This window comes from Vanessa cardui, chromosome 24 (assembly GCF_905220365.1).
Source record: "Vanessa cardui chromosome 24, ilVanCard2.1, whole genome shotgun sequence".
Classification (NCBI taxonomy): domain Eukaryota; kingdom Metazoa; phylum Arthropoda; class Insecta; order Lepidoptera; family Nymphalidae; genus Vanessa; species Vanessa cardui.
In genome coordinates this window covers 2,234,312-2,247,330 of record NC_061146.1, presented here as the reverse complement: position 1 = coordinate 2,247,330, position 13,019 = coordinate 2,234,312, and the positions used below count along the sequence as shown (strand labels likewise).

General features: G+C 32.8%; 1 protein-coding gene across 1 annotated transcript in view; it reads left to right on the top strand.

The window, feature by feature from the left end:
- Positions 1-1,086: 1,086 nt before the first annotated feature.
- The window catches only part of LOC124540319 (orexin/Hypocretin receptor type 1-like), a 174,539-nt gene continuing 162,606 nt past the window's right edge, over positions 1,087-13,019 (top strand). The window contains exon 1 of the mRNA XM_047117805.1: positions 1,087-1,331. The gene's annotated coding sequence lies outside the window, so the exon portion shown is untranslated. The remainder of the gene's footprint in view (positions 1,332-13,019) is intronic.

Below are 13,019 nucleotides of genomic sequence, written 5' to 3'. Positions count from 1 at the left end.
TTTGGAGAGCGTTAATCGTATTTTTTTATAATATTGGTAAACGAACGCATAAATCATCCACCGGATATTACATGATCTTTACCGCCCATATTCGTTTGAAAGATTACCTTCTCCTTAATATTCGCCACCGACCTTCGGAACTAAATCGTTGCGTCCCGTATGCCTCTAGTGCAGTCTCAGCCTCTGGTCTCATCCATTGACTTATTTAGCTGAAGATTGGATTAATTTTACTTCACTGCTACTTTCTACTGGACTAAATCCTCGGATAGACTATAAAATATCCCGTAACGGCTCACGAGCCATGGAGGCGGAGTAAAGCTTAACTTGCGTGAAACTGGTGCGCGGAAAAGCGAGTAATGAAGTAAATACATTGACGTATATGTATACGATACCCCACCTGTGAGTAACTATATCCAGCAGTGGATGATTAGATGAAGATGATGTTCGTAATATATATTTTTTGGTCAAAAATGAGATCCTTTGAAAACGGTTAAAATATTTTTTTTTCTAAGATGGAATATATTCTTTTTTTTACAAAGTTAAAAAGAGAAATAAAAAAAATACATTAATTTATATGAGATAGTACTCTATTGCGTATATAAAATTTGAACATTTAATCTCACAGTATGAAAATAGCTAAATAATATTATACAGCTGTTTCTTGTTTAACAGAAACCCTTGATTTCAATCTATTCATTCATTAGAGGCCGTGCCCTTTTCAACCGTTATAGGTCAAATCGTCAAACTGTCGCCCTAACCCTATGTCACTGACCGTCTATACAGAAGAAAATAAATTAAAAAATACTAAAGGCAGTTAAGAAAAAAAAATTGTAGTTTTGTCTCATTTAAATATAGAATGTAGTAACGGAACATGAATTTATTTAAAAAAAAATATTAAGAAAATATGATTATTTTATTTTAATTTACTACGTATCGAAAATGTTTTAAATAAATTACTATTATAATCTCTTTTAAATATTCAAAAATTCGCACGTATAGTACGATATTCCGCTCCTATTTAATCTGTGGCAGCGTATTTCTGTCATGGCCGAGCGCGGGAAATCAGTTGTACACCGCTTACGCCTCGCAGTGCATGCCTGATATCGTACAACGTTCGCTTACACATTCGAACGCCGGAAAAGTTTTTAAATAAAAAAAAAAACAACAAAAGTAATGTAGTGGTTTATTTTTTTAGTGCAAGATCTAAACATATAAAACCTATTTTTACTGTGAAAGTTGACGAAAAAGTTTTTATTGTGTGTTAAATGAAAATTAATTTTGTTAATTTTGTATTAGTGGAAATTTCTGATCTTTTGCCAGCTTCTGGAAACGTAAGTAATTTTCATACATTGCTGTATTGACATTATTTATGTATATTATTATGTTGCATAAAATATTGGAAATAAATTAATATGCGAAATACGGTTTCAAGAGTTTTTTATGAAATAAATTAATAATATTAAAATTAAAAAAGAAATAAACATTTTTATTAAAGTAAGCGTGACACACTTAAAAAAATGTATATATATTTTTTAAGGTAATAGACAAATAGTTAAAGAAGGAAATAATAGTAAAGAAGTAAATAATTTAAGTAAATTGGCTTAATAAAAAAGTATCATCATTTATATATTAAACAAATATTTATTACTTTTTTAAATTTAAATATTCAATAATTTTATTTTACACAGTTATTACGTCTAAAAATAAATTATAAACGTTTATAATATAACATTTTTTTTTATTTTTTTTTAATTAATGTGAACTCCCTCGTAATTATTATTATGAATCTATGTTTGTGCTTTTTCATAGAAATACACCATTAAGGAAATAATTCGGATGATTTATTTAGAATGAGATATAAAAAAGACAATAACAAAATTTCGTATACTTATATTTTTTAAATATATGGGATATATGGGAAATTACACGTAAAATGGATTACCAATATTTTTTTACAATTGCTTTTTAAGCAATACGGCTTACGGCTGTTCGACAGAAATAATTTGAAAGAAAAAAAAACATTGAATTAAAAAAAAGAAAACAATTAAATAGATTCTATTTTTAAATCTTCACTTACTTTTTAATTAAGCTTTTCGTTCCTGTCTACTGTCATGCTCGCATAAATAATTCTGTTGCTTTTTTAATATTTGTGAAACAATAGAATTAAATTTAAATCATGTATTTTGTACTACAGTGTAATAAAATCGCAGTAGTTTTAAATTATGTTCACATAATATTTTTAAAAAGCAACTATTTTACAAAATAGTAAATCGAGTTTTAAGCCTGGCCTAAGCCTGAGTAATTTATCCTGGGATATACAACGATACGCATAGAATATATAGTAGACATAATGTAGACAAATATATCGAATAATATCGAATAGCAATAGAATAAAAATATTCTATATTTAAAAACAATAGTTCTTTTTTTCAAAAGCCATCCACGTAATAGATGCATTCGATGATACAATAAATATATTACAATTCAAACGCTTTTTACTTAATCAAACATTTCATTTATATGAAATAACCATTATATAATAAATCGCACTGTGGAAAATATAATTGTTGTATTATTGTTGGTATAATACTTTTAAATACTAGCCATTTTATACGTAAGTTATAAAATTATAGCCGTCTCTTTTCCACTTTAATAAAACAAAATTTCACTTATAATGTCGTCTCAGGTTTTAATCGAATCGTTTTGACAATTGACTTCGTATTTAATTATATTATTAATAATAACTCGAGTTGAGTACCTTCTTTACTAAAACAGAAGCTATCGATGTCTTTGTTTAAAGTAAATTTGAATACGTCATAATTTTCTTTTTTTTTAATAGTTACTGGATTACCTTGGCGGTACCGTCGCTTCGTATGCTGTACTGACAAATGATATTATGACCCTTATATGTATATATCGTTTTATATTTGACATTTCTCTTCGCTACATGGTATAAAACGAAGTCGCTTTCTCAGTCCCTATATCCTTATGTACGCTTAAATATTTAAAACTACGCAATATATTTTGATGCGGTTTTTTCAATAGATAGAGTGATTCAAGAGGAAAGTTATTATATTATATGATACATAAACAATTTTAGAAGTATCTAATTTGATGTCGCAAGTAAACAAATTCTGTAGTATATTTAGTATCAGCATTGCATCCGTTCGAAGCCGGGCTGGTCGCTAGTACTATATAAAAAAGGGATACACAGCATTGTCTTAACGTATTCTTTTATATACATATTAGGATTGGACAATAAAAGAACCAGATGGCTTAGTGGAAAGAACACGTGGATCTTAAACGGATCACGTGCTGTTATCCGATCCAGCTCCAAGGAGTTTTGACGTTAACTTTATTAATTTCCGTTTATAATTTATTTAATCCTGTGTTTAACGATCACGGATAACATCACTTGAAAACTGAAACGCGCAGAGTGAAGTTTTGACACATGTGTATCTATCAAACATTAGCTCGAGAGATTTATTGATTCTAGAAAACTACATAAAATTAATTTTATTAACTTAATAATTAATAACATTAAATGTTTAAATATATAAAAATATGAATCAAAACTAGTTACTGTATAAATCTTGACGGCGTGGAATGGTGGCAAGAATGCTAGCAGCATTACCCCAAAACAAACTTAAAAACTTTGTCGAGGTGAATAAATATATAATTTTGTAATTAACAAACGTGACTGATTTTTTGATAATAAAAAAGAGAAACTTCTGGGTTTCTTGTCGGTGCTCGGTAGAATCTACTTTCCGAACCGGTGGCTTCACTTAAAATAGTTGTTAAATGACGATTCAAAAGTGCTCATAAAAGCCTGGAGAATAAAGTATATTTTTATTTGATTGGAAATAATACGACCCAGTTGACGATCGTAGTTTGTGCAGCTTCAAGTACCGCGCACTTAGAAATGTATCTACAACAAAATGTAACAAACGTTACTTTTCCGTTAGTTCCGTTTCCATAAGATACACACGATTCGATATCACTTAATGTCTAGACAGAAGAGCTGAGATGGCCCAGTGGTTAGAACGCGTGCATTTTAACCGATGGTTTCGGGTTCAAACACAGGCAAGCACCACTATATATATGTGCTAAATTTGTGTTTATAATTCATGTCGTGCTCAGCGGTGAAGGAAAACATCGTGAGGAAACTAGCATGTGTCTAATTTCATCGAAATTCAGCCACATGTGCATTCCACCGACCCGCATTGGAACAGCGTGGTGGAATATGTTTCAAATCCTCTCCTTGATGGGAGAGGTGGCCTTAGCCCAGCAATGAGAATTTTACCAGGCTTTTACTTTACTTTACTTTAGTGGCTAGAATCTTGCGAATTCTGACCGACAAGCAACCAGTGCCAGACTAAACAAGCGTGGGACTCATAGCAAATTATTTCTAAATTTCCTTGATCTGCTATTGGTTTTTAAATATCAAGTGGTAAAGAAACAAGACGCGGGGATACTATACGTGGTTGAGCCGGCACTGCACGTAACGGTGTGTTTTCTTTGCCTAGTTATCTATTAACGACCTCTGTGGTCGAGTGGTGTGTATACCGGTTTCCATTGGTACGCCACTCTGAGGTCCCGGGTTCGATTCTCGGCCGAGTCGATGTAGAAGGTTTATTAGTTTTCTATGTCGTCTTGGGTCTGGGTGTTTGTGGTACCTTCGTTACTTCTGATTTTCAATTGTATGCTTTAGCTTTAGTTTATGTAAGTATACATTGGGATCAGAGTAATGTAAGTGATGTTGTCCAAAATATCTATAAATCAGTTCGTACTCGAATGAAAACGTCGTAAGAAACCTGCTTTTGTGAATAAAAAACTCTCTTCTGATTTTGTATACTAGCGCGACTTAAATCATTTATGATACATTGGCATATAGAACTCTTCTAAATGTCAAATCTCTATTACATAAAGAAAGTTCTAGAATAAACTTTAATCTTTTAAATGAATGGAATAATATGAAGATATGCATTCACTTTAAAAGAATGGAACCAAAGTAAGCGAGACACAATACGCTAAGCGAATTATCTCAGTTCTTTACATAATTTAACTATTTTGCTCCGGGCGAGACACGAATTGTTGAAATAATTTAAATATGTAAAGAAACGATTTTTTTATGTATTTAATTTGAAAATGGAAACGTTAATTTGATTAGTAATGAAGGTCAGTTAGCGTTAATTTTAATAATTATCTATAGTACGACACAACTTAGATGTGACATCAGCAAATTCAATAAAACCGATTACAACCAATAGAAACAGCTCAATATCGCGCTATTCGTCGCTATAGATTCTCGCATCAGTTCAACCCGAGATAGCAAGTGCATGTATATCGACGTGTTAAATTGACGAATATACATATATTACAAGTTATTACGTTTGTTGAAAGATCATATTGTCATAAGAAATAAATATTGATAATTTGGAATAGCGTACTTAATTCGGATATGATCGGTTTTACGAATTTTGCCGATGCTACATCTAAGTTGTGTCGTACTATACTTAATTATGGTAATATTTTCTTTAATTAGTACATTTATTTATGAATATTTTTGAACTACCGCGAATCAGCAATACTTACTATTGTTGTGCTCTGGTTTGTAGAGTAAGTTAGCCAGTGTTATTCCAGGGACAAGGTCATCTTATTTCTCAAGGTCGGTGGAGCATTAGCGATGTAAAGAATGCTTATATTTCTTATGGCGTAAAATTCTACGGGCTGTAGTAACCAGTACCTACGAATAATTTATATGCATTTATTAATATATAATATCAACATTGTAGAGATTTTAGTGCCAGTGCCATGTTTCGAGATTAAGAGTTAAATGCTAATTTCATATATTTTTTCTTCGGCCCCATGATGATAAATGGTGACTTTCGCCCATAGACAACGGTTCTGTAAGAAATATTCACCAATCCTTACATCGCCAACGCGCTACCGACCGTGGTAACTAAGATCATTTGTACCTGTAGTTACACTTGGTCACTCCCCCTTCAAACCGAAAAACAGCAATAATAAGAACAACTCTTTGGCGGTAGAATATCTGCTGATTGGGCGGTCTCTACCCAAAAGGGCTTACACAAAGCCCTACCCTGCCTAAGTAACTAATATTAACATTTTACATATTACATAATTGAATAATAATAATAAAGTACTTTTTATTGCTACCGCTAGATGGCGTTACATAATCTACTCCTATAATATTCAACAGATTGTCATGAAACTTGATTGATACACAATCGAGTACCGTCCGACAGATAGTACTGGAATATTATATATAAACTTTGTCTATTTACGACAAAGCGCTAACTGGTCCAACTTTATATCTTGTTAATTGAAATTGTTCCAAGTTATCGTCAACCAGTACAATGGATAACTCAGTAGTTTGAAGTGAATCATAACTTCGGATATACCAAACGTACAATCGATCCTCCGATCCAATTCGATTCGATTACAACAAACAATCCACATTGAATTTGTGTGACCTCAATTGCATTCCGTCTAAATGGAATTAGTTTTTCTGGGTATATGGATATGTTTTACATTTTTATGTCTTTTATATATAAAAAAGTACATACATGTACAACAACAACAAAAACCTGTAATTTCCCACTGCTGGGCTAAAGCCCTCCTCTCCCTTTAAGGAGAATGTTTCGAACATATTCCACCACGCTGTTCCAATGCGGGTTGGTGGAATACACGTGTGGCAGAATTTCTATGAAATTTGTCACATGCAGGTCTCCTCACCGCTGAACACGAGATAAATTATAAAGACAAATTAAGCACATGAATCAGCGGTGCTTGCCTGGGTTTGAACCCGCAATCATCGGTTAAGATGCACGCGTTCTAACCACTGGGCCATCTCGACTCTTAATACATACATGTGTTTATATTTAATCTCGTACTCGGCAATGAATAAAAACATCGTGAGGAACAATGAAATTCGGCCACATGTGTATTCCACCTACACGCATTAGAACAGCTTGGTGGAATATGTTCCAAAACCTTCTCCTCTCGGAGAGGAGGTCTTAACCCAGCAGTGGGAAATTTACAGGCCATTGATGTTGTTGTTGATATATACATATATAAACGAATTTAAACGTAAGTGCCGATAAGATAAGTATTCCTTACGATTCCTCCAACCAATGAGTTGGTTCACTCACCCTTCCAACTGGATCATAACAATTATATGTAATGCAGCTTAGTGTAGATATGTTGAGTGTATGGTACCAATAAGCCTAACGATGGCAATTATACCATCAACTGAATATTTGAAATTGCATCTGAAACAGTTATTATCCGAAAATGCCTTATTAGAAATTCAATAACTCATTAAAACACAGTCAAAGTTAGTCTCGAGATAATAAATAGCTAATTACTGACGGATTCCTTACTTTTACTCACCGTGGACTATTAATAGCGAATATCAAATGACAATTGATATTATTTTACAAAACAATTCTTAATTCAAATGTTGTTTGACAATTTGTATTGATATTTGTACCTTAAAATATTCATTAGTGATACTAAGGAGATTCATGACATCTAAAAATGGCAAGCAATAAAATATATGACCTGATTGTGCATAAACTGGTTGAATACTGGCTGAATGCAAACCTTTCTTCAAACTATTACGAAAAAACTTAACTTCGGTCGCCACTGTCTTTTTTTTTTATGGCATAGGTGGCAAACGAGCAGGAGGCTCACCTGATGGAAAGTGACTACCACCGCCCATGGACATCTGCAACACCAGGGGGCTTGCTGGTGCGTTGCCGGCCTTTCAAAAAGGAGTACGCTCTTCAACTCTTCCAAATCTTCTTCAAATCTGGACCCGTCAGCAGAAGCACCAGAAGGCTTACCCATAACGTCAGAGTTGCGTCATTACAACTCAGCTAATTCCTTAGTATGTTGCACGCTTAAAACGTGCAGGACATAAGTCCACTACAAAATAAACATTGTGTCTGCAAGGTGTAGAGCCTAATACACATTAAAAATGTGTCTGCCGGGCATTTTGTCCATTACACATTAAAATGCGTCTGCCAGGCATACAGCCGTATATATTATCATTTCGACACACGAGAAATATGAGTTATACAAAATGTTGATGTTCACAAATATTTCAATAACGTTAAATAGCTTATTATTTGCTTTCTTATATCATAAAAGTCCTTAAACATATTGTAAGGATTATCTTCATCGGCCATTACTCTTCGAGAACAAAGAAAGATTCGGAAATGTGATAATCCATCCCGTACCAAACTTATCAAGACGTAAAATTTTATGTCTACTAAAAATAACGTTATTCTTGTAACGGAACCAAATATATTAAAAACAAAATACCCACTTGCGCTTTTTTTTAATTACTTGGTGGTAGGGCTTTGTGCAAGTCCGTCTGGGTAGGTAACACCCACTCATCAGTTATTCTACAGCCAAATAACTGCACTCAGTATTGTTGTGTTCCGGTATGAAAGGTGAGTGTGCCAGTGTAACTACAGGCACAAGGGACATAAAATCTTAGTTCCCAAGGTTGGTGGCACATTGACGATGTAAGGAATAGTTAATATTTCTTACAGCTTCATTGTCTATGTACGATGGTGACCACTTACCATCAGGTGGCCCATATGCTCGTCCGCGAACCTATACCATAAACAAAAAAAAACCTTTCAAACTGGAACTCACCTATTGTAGAATACTAAGTATTAATGGCAGTTACTTGCCAAAACAGGCTTACACAAAGCCCTACCGCCAAGTAAATCGATTGATAAAACTTCAAATTGTTGATCGGAAAAGTTAGCATACGGTGTCATATAAATTAAATTATGAGGATATTATCATTATTTTTATTATTAAATTATTATTAAAGTGTAGTAAACAGCCTGTAAATTTCCTACTGTTGGGCTAAGGCCTCTTCTCCCATTAAGGAGATGGTTTGGAGTATATTCTACCACGTTGTTTCAATGAGGGTTAGTGGAATGCACATATTGCAATTTCGATGAAATTAGACACATGCGAGTTTCCTCATGATGTTTTCCTTCACCACCGAGCATGAGATGAATTATAAAAACAAATTAAGCACTATACACAGTGCTGCTTGCCTAGGTTTGAACCCACAATCATCGGTTAAGATGCACGCGTTCTAACCACTGGGCCATCTCGGCTCAACATTACATTATTACATAGTACAAAACAAAGTCGCTTACCGCTGTCGTTCCATATGTAAACTTGGATCCTAGATAATAAAATTACGCAACGTATTTTGATGCAGTTTTTTAACAGATAGAGAGATGCAAGAGCAAAGTTTTCATCTAAAATACATGGACAATATAGTAAATAAACACTGATAATTTCAGATATTTCTAAGGTAATGTCGTAAATAAACACATTGTATTATCAGACACTACAAACCGTTACCTACTGTAAAATTTTGAACGTTATAAGACATTATCTAGTATATCATTGCACCTGCGCGAAGTCGCGCTGGTTAGCTAGTATAATCAAAATTTATTTAGAAAAACTAAGTGTAATATTTTATACTTACGTGCTCGACTATAATGGAAAACATCCTGAGCAAAACCAGTAAGATACGGATAAAACTCTACAACACATAGGAGTAAATTTACCACCATGCAGCTTAGCTGCGTAGTCGAATAAACTATCAGTATTTATCTCAACAAGAGAAAAGATATTTCTCGTGTAACATTTTACATTAAAGAGGTTTTACTGCAATATACATTACTCAATTTATAAACGGACTTTTATATTAATTATACTTATAACTTAAAATAACAACAATAAGAAATATTGCACAATATCACATACATTACCCTGATCCCAATGTAAGAAGCTTATAGAAAATCAGAAAAGAAAGGTATCACAAACACTCAGACCCAAGATAACATAGAAAACCGATGAACTTTATCTTCATCGACTCGGCTGCGAACCGAACCTGTGCCCTGGGTGGCGTACCAATGAAAACCGGTGTACACACTACTAGACTACGGAGGTCGTAAATTAGGAGTTATACGAGCACAATTATAATATATATTTAAGAACAACAGTATAGTATATTGAAATGGTTATAAGCGTGAAAAGACGCCCTTATCGTTGTACATTTATTTTTGAACGGGAAAATTCTTACAGCAAAAATTCGACACTTCGTTTCACATTATTTCTTTTAACATTAAAACATCTATACCGACTCAAATCGTAACATTTTACTACTAAAAGCATTCTCACTATAGAAGTTCAAAATAAAACAACCATTGCATTTTTATTGTACATAAATAAAAATGCGTAAGCCGTGCTACGACGTAGCAGCGTAGCGACCAAAGGCCCTGGTTCTACGAAATATAGTGTCAAGTTTCTGTTGAATATTTTTATAGGAAAAATGTTAATCTTCTATTGCTTATTTCGTTAAGTATGTAAGTTCAAGAATTTCGCTGTAGAAAGAAAGTATCATAATTAAGAAAAATGAGAGTTTTTTTCCATACAACTGGGTCAATATGGAATTTGTATGAGCGATCCGTTATGATTTCACTCTATTTGTAACAAAATAGCTAAATCACATTTAAAATATTCTATAAGAATGAAATAAAATAAGATATTATAAGAATAACATATTTACGTAATATAAAATTGAAATATTATAAGGTTTATTGAAAGTCGTTAGGCAGATGCAAATCTGGTCCACTTGATATTTAATGGTGATCACCCAATGACAACCCTTAATATTTAGATTTTACGTTCCTTGTGCCTTCGGTTTCACTGGCTCGCACACCCTTCAACCTGAAATATAAAAATACTAAGTACTTATTTACTATCGAAACGCTTGGCTCTCGGAATAGTGGTGTTTAAAGCTTCATCAAAAGTATAACATCTCGCCTTATTGCCTTCGACAGGAGGGCTGCCAGCAGTCTTGTCACCATATTACGCGGTCAAGATTTTTACAGTAACTAGTTTTCATTCATATTTATATATAATTAAGCATTTAAATGTAAATTAATCTCTTAAAGAATTAATTTAATTTTAGTTCTCTGTTTGGATATATGATGGTTGACAGCCACTTAGATAATCACAAAACTATATCACCAAGTTAATTATAACAAAGATACTTGCCTAAATTATATTTATAACATAATACTAGGTCCGAGATCGTTAATGCCGTTCTCCTACCCTCAGCAAAATGTTTAATTATCAACATTTTGGGGGATGATTTATTAAATATGAGTCTGGAGATAAATATCTTACCTTTTATCGTATACTCTCAAGAGACCAATTAATAGTTGATATTTGACAGCTTAGAAGGATACTTAATTAAACAAGACACTGCTTATATTATATGGGAAACGTTATTTATACTTCTTAAATGGGTAGTATTATAAAATTGTAATATTATTTTGCATGATTGGTACATATACATTTAATAAGATTCCGATTATGATTGATGATGTCATAGCTTACGGGATGGTATACAATGAATATGTTACATATTTTATGGTGTTGAGATCTCCGATAATGTAATAACATTATTAAATCAAGTCAAAAAGCCAATGATAGCATATATATAATATACTTAGCAAGGCTTTGAGCAAGCCGACTAGGTAGCTTCCATTTAAAATATATTATTATACCGCCTTACTGGAATGTTTAATAGTGTTGCATTCCTGGTTTAAGGTTATGGTACTACAGGCACAATAGATATATCTAATCTTTTAACTTGGTGGTACATTAGGGCTAAGTAAGAAATAGCTATTATTTCGTCTAATAGCAGCGGTGACCACTTACCATCAAACCTATTACATAAAAAAACATAGATCAACCGTGAAAATCTTGAAAAAAAATTACCTAATCATTTACTGATATTTTTATTTGTATGTCCAGTCGGGGTAAGAAAAGGTTCGTCACCTTAAGATCTATTTTCGTGTGCTCAGTATGAGCGATAATCTGCTTTACCGATCGCGAATGACATATTGCGTCGTAATGATTTGATGTTTAGATTTAAAAAGTACTAAGACATAAAGGAATTTGAAAACTGACGAAGGTTTTCTTACTCTGACTGTACATGTTACGTTTTGTGATTGCAGACGTTTGAAAATGTTGAAAAGAAATTCTCATGTATCGGGAAACTGAAATATATTCATTCATCTTTCAACCGACAACAAATTCAAACCCGTTCGCCGGGCTTAGCACACGCAGAGCCTGGTAGCATAAATCCTTTTTTTCTGAACACGGCATTAGGTCTGTTGTTGTAGAACGTTTATTTTTTATCAGTATAGAAAAATATACTATTTTATGTTTATACTGATTTTCCCTCCAATAAGACTGGTTAATGTGACTTCCTCACATAGTATAAATCAAAGTCGTTTACTACTGTCTGTCCTTATGTATGCTTGGATCTTTAAAATTAATAAGCGGATTAATAGATTAAGATGCGGATTTTTTTAATAAATTGAGTGATTCGAGAAAAACGTTTTTACATATAATACTTGGACGATTCAGTAAATAATGTAATGTATTGTCTAATGTGATGTCGTAAATATAGAAAAACATATATTCAATATCAGAATTACAATCGGTGGATTGCTAGTATATATAAGAAAAATATATTTATTATATTAACAAAATTCTTTCCATATTTTATTCAAGATCATTTATCGGTTTTCTTTAATAATAAATTATTGTATTAAATACCAATTTCGATGATACATTGTCCACGACATGTCAGATATATTTTATTAAAATAACTATTATGATTTTCTTTACGATAGCAGCTGTAATGATATAACATGTCATTACTTACTTTTGTTAAATTAACTAGATTAGATATGAGAGCTGAGATGGCCCAGTGGTTAGAACGCGTGCATCTTAACCGATGATTACGGGTTCAAATCCAGGCAAGCACCGCTATATATATGTGCTTAATTTGTTTTTATAATTCATCTCGTGCTCGGCGGTCAAGGAAAACATCGTGAGGAAACCTGCATGTGTCTAATTTCATTGAAATTCTG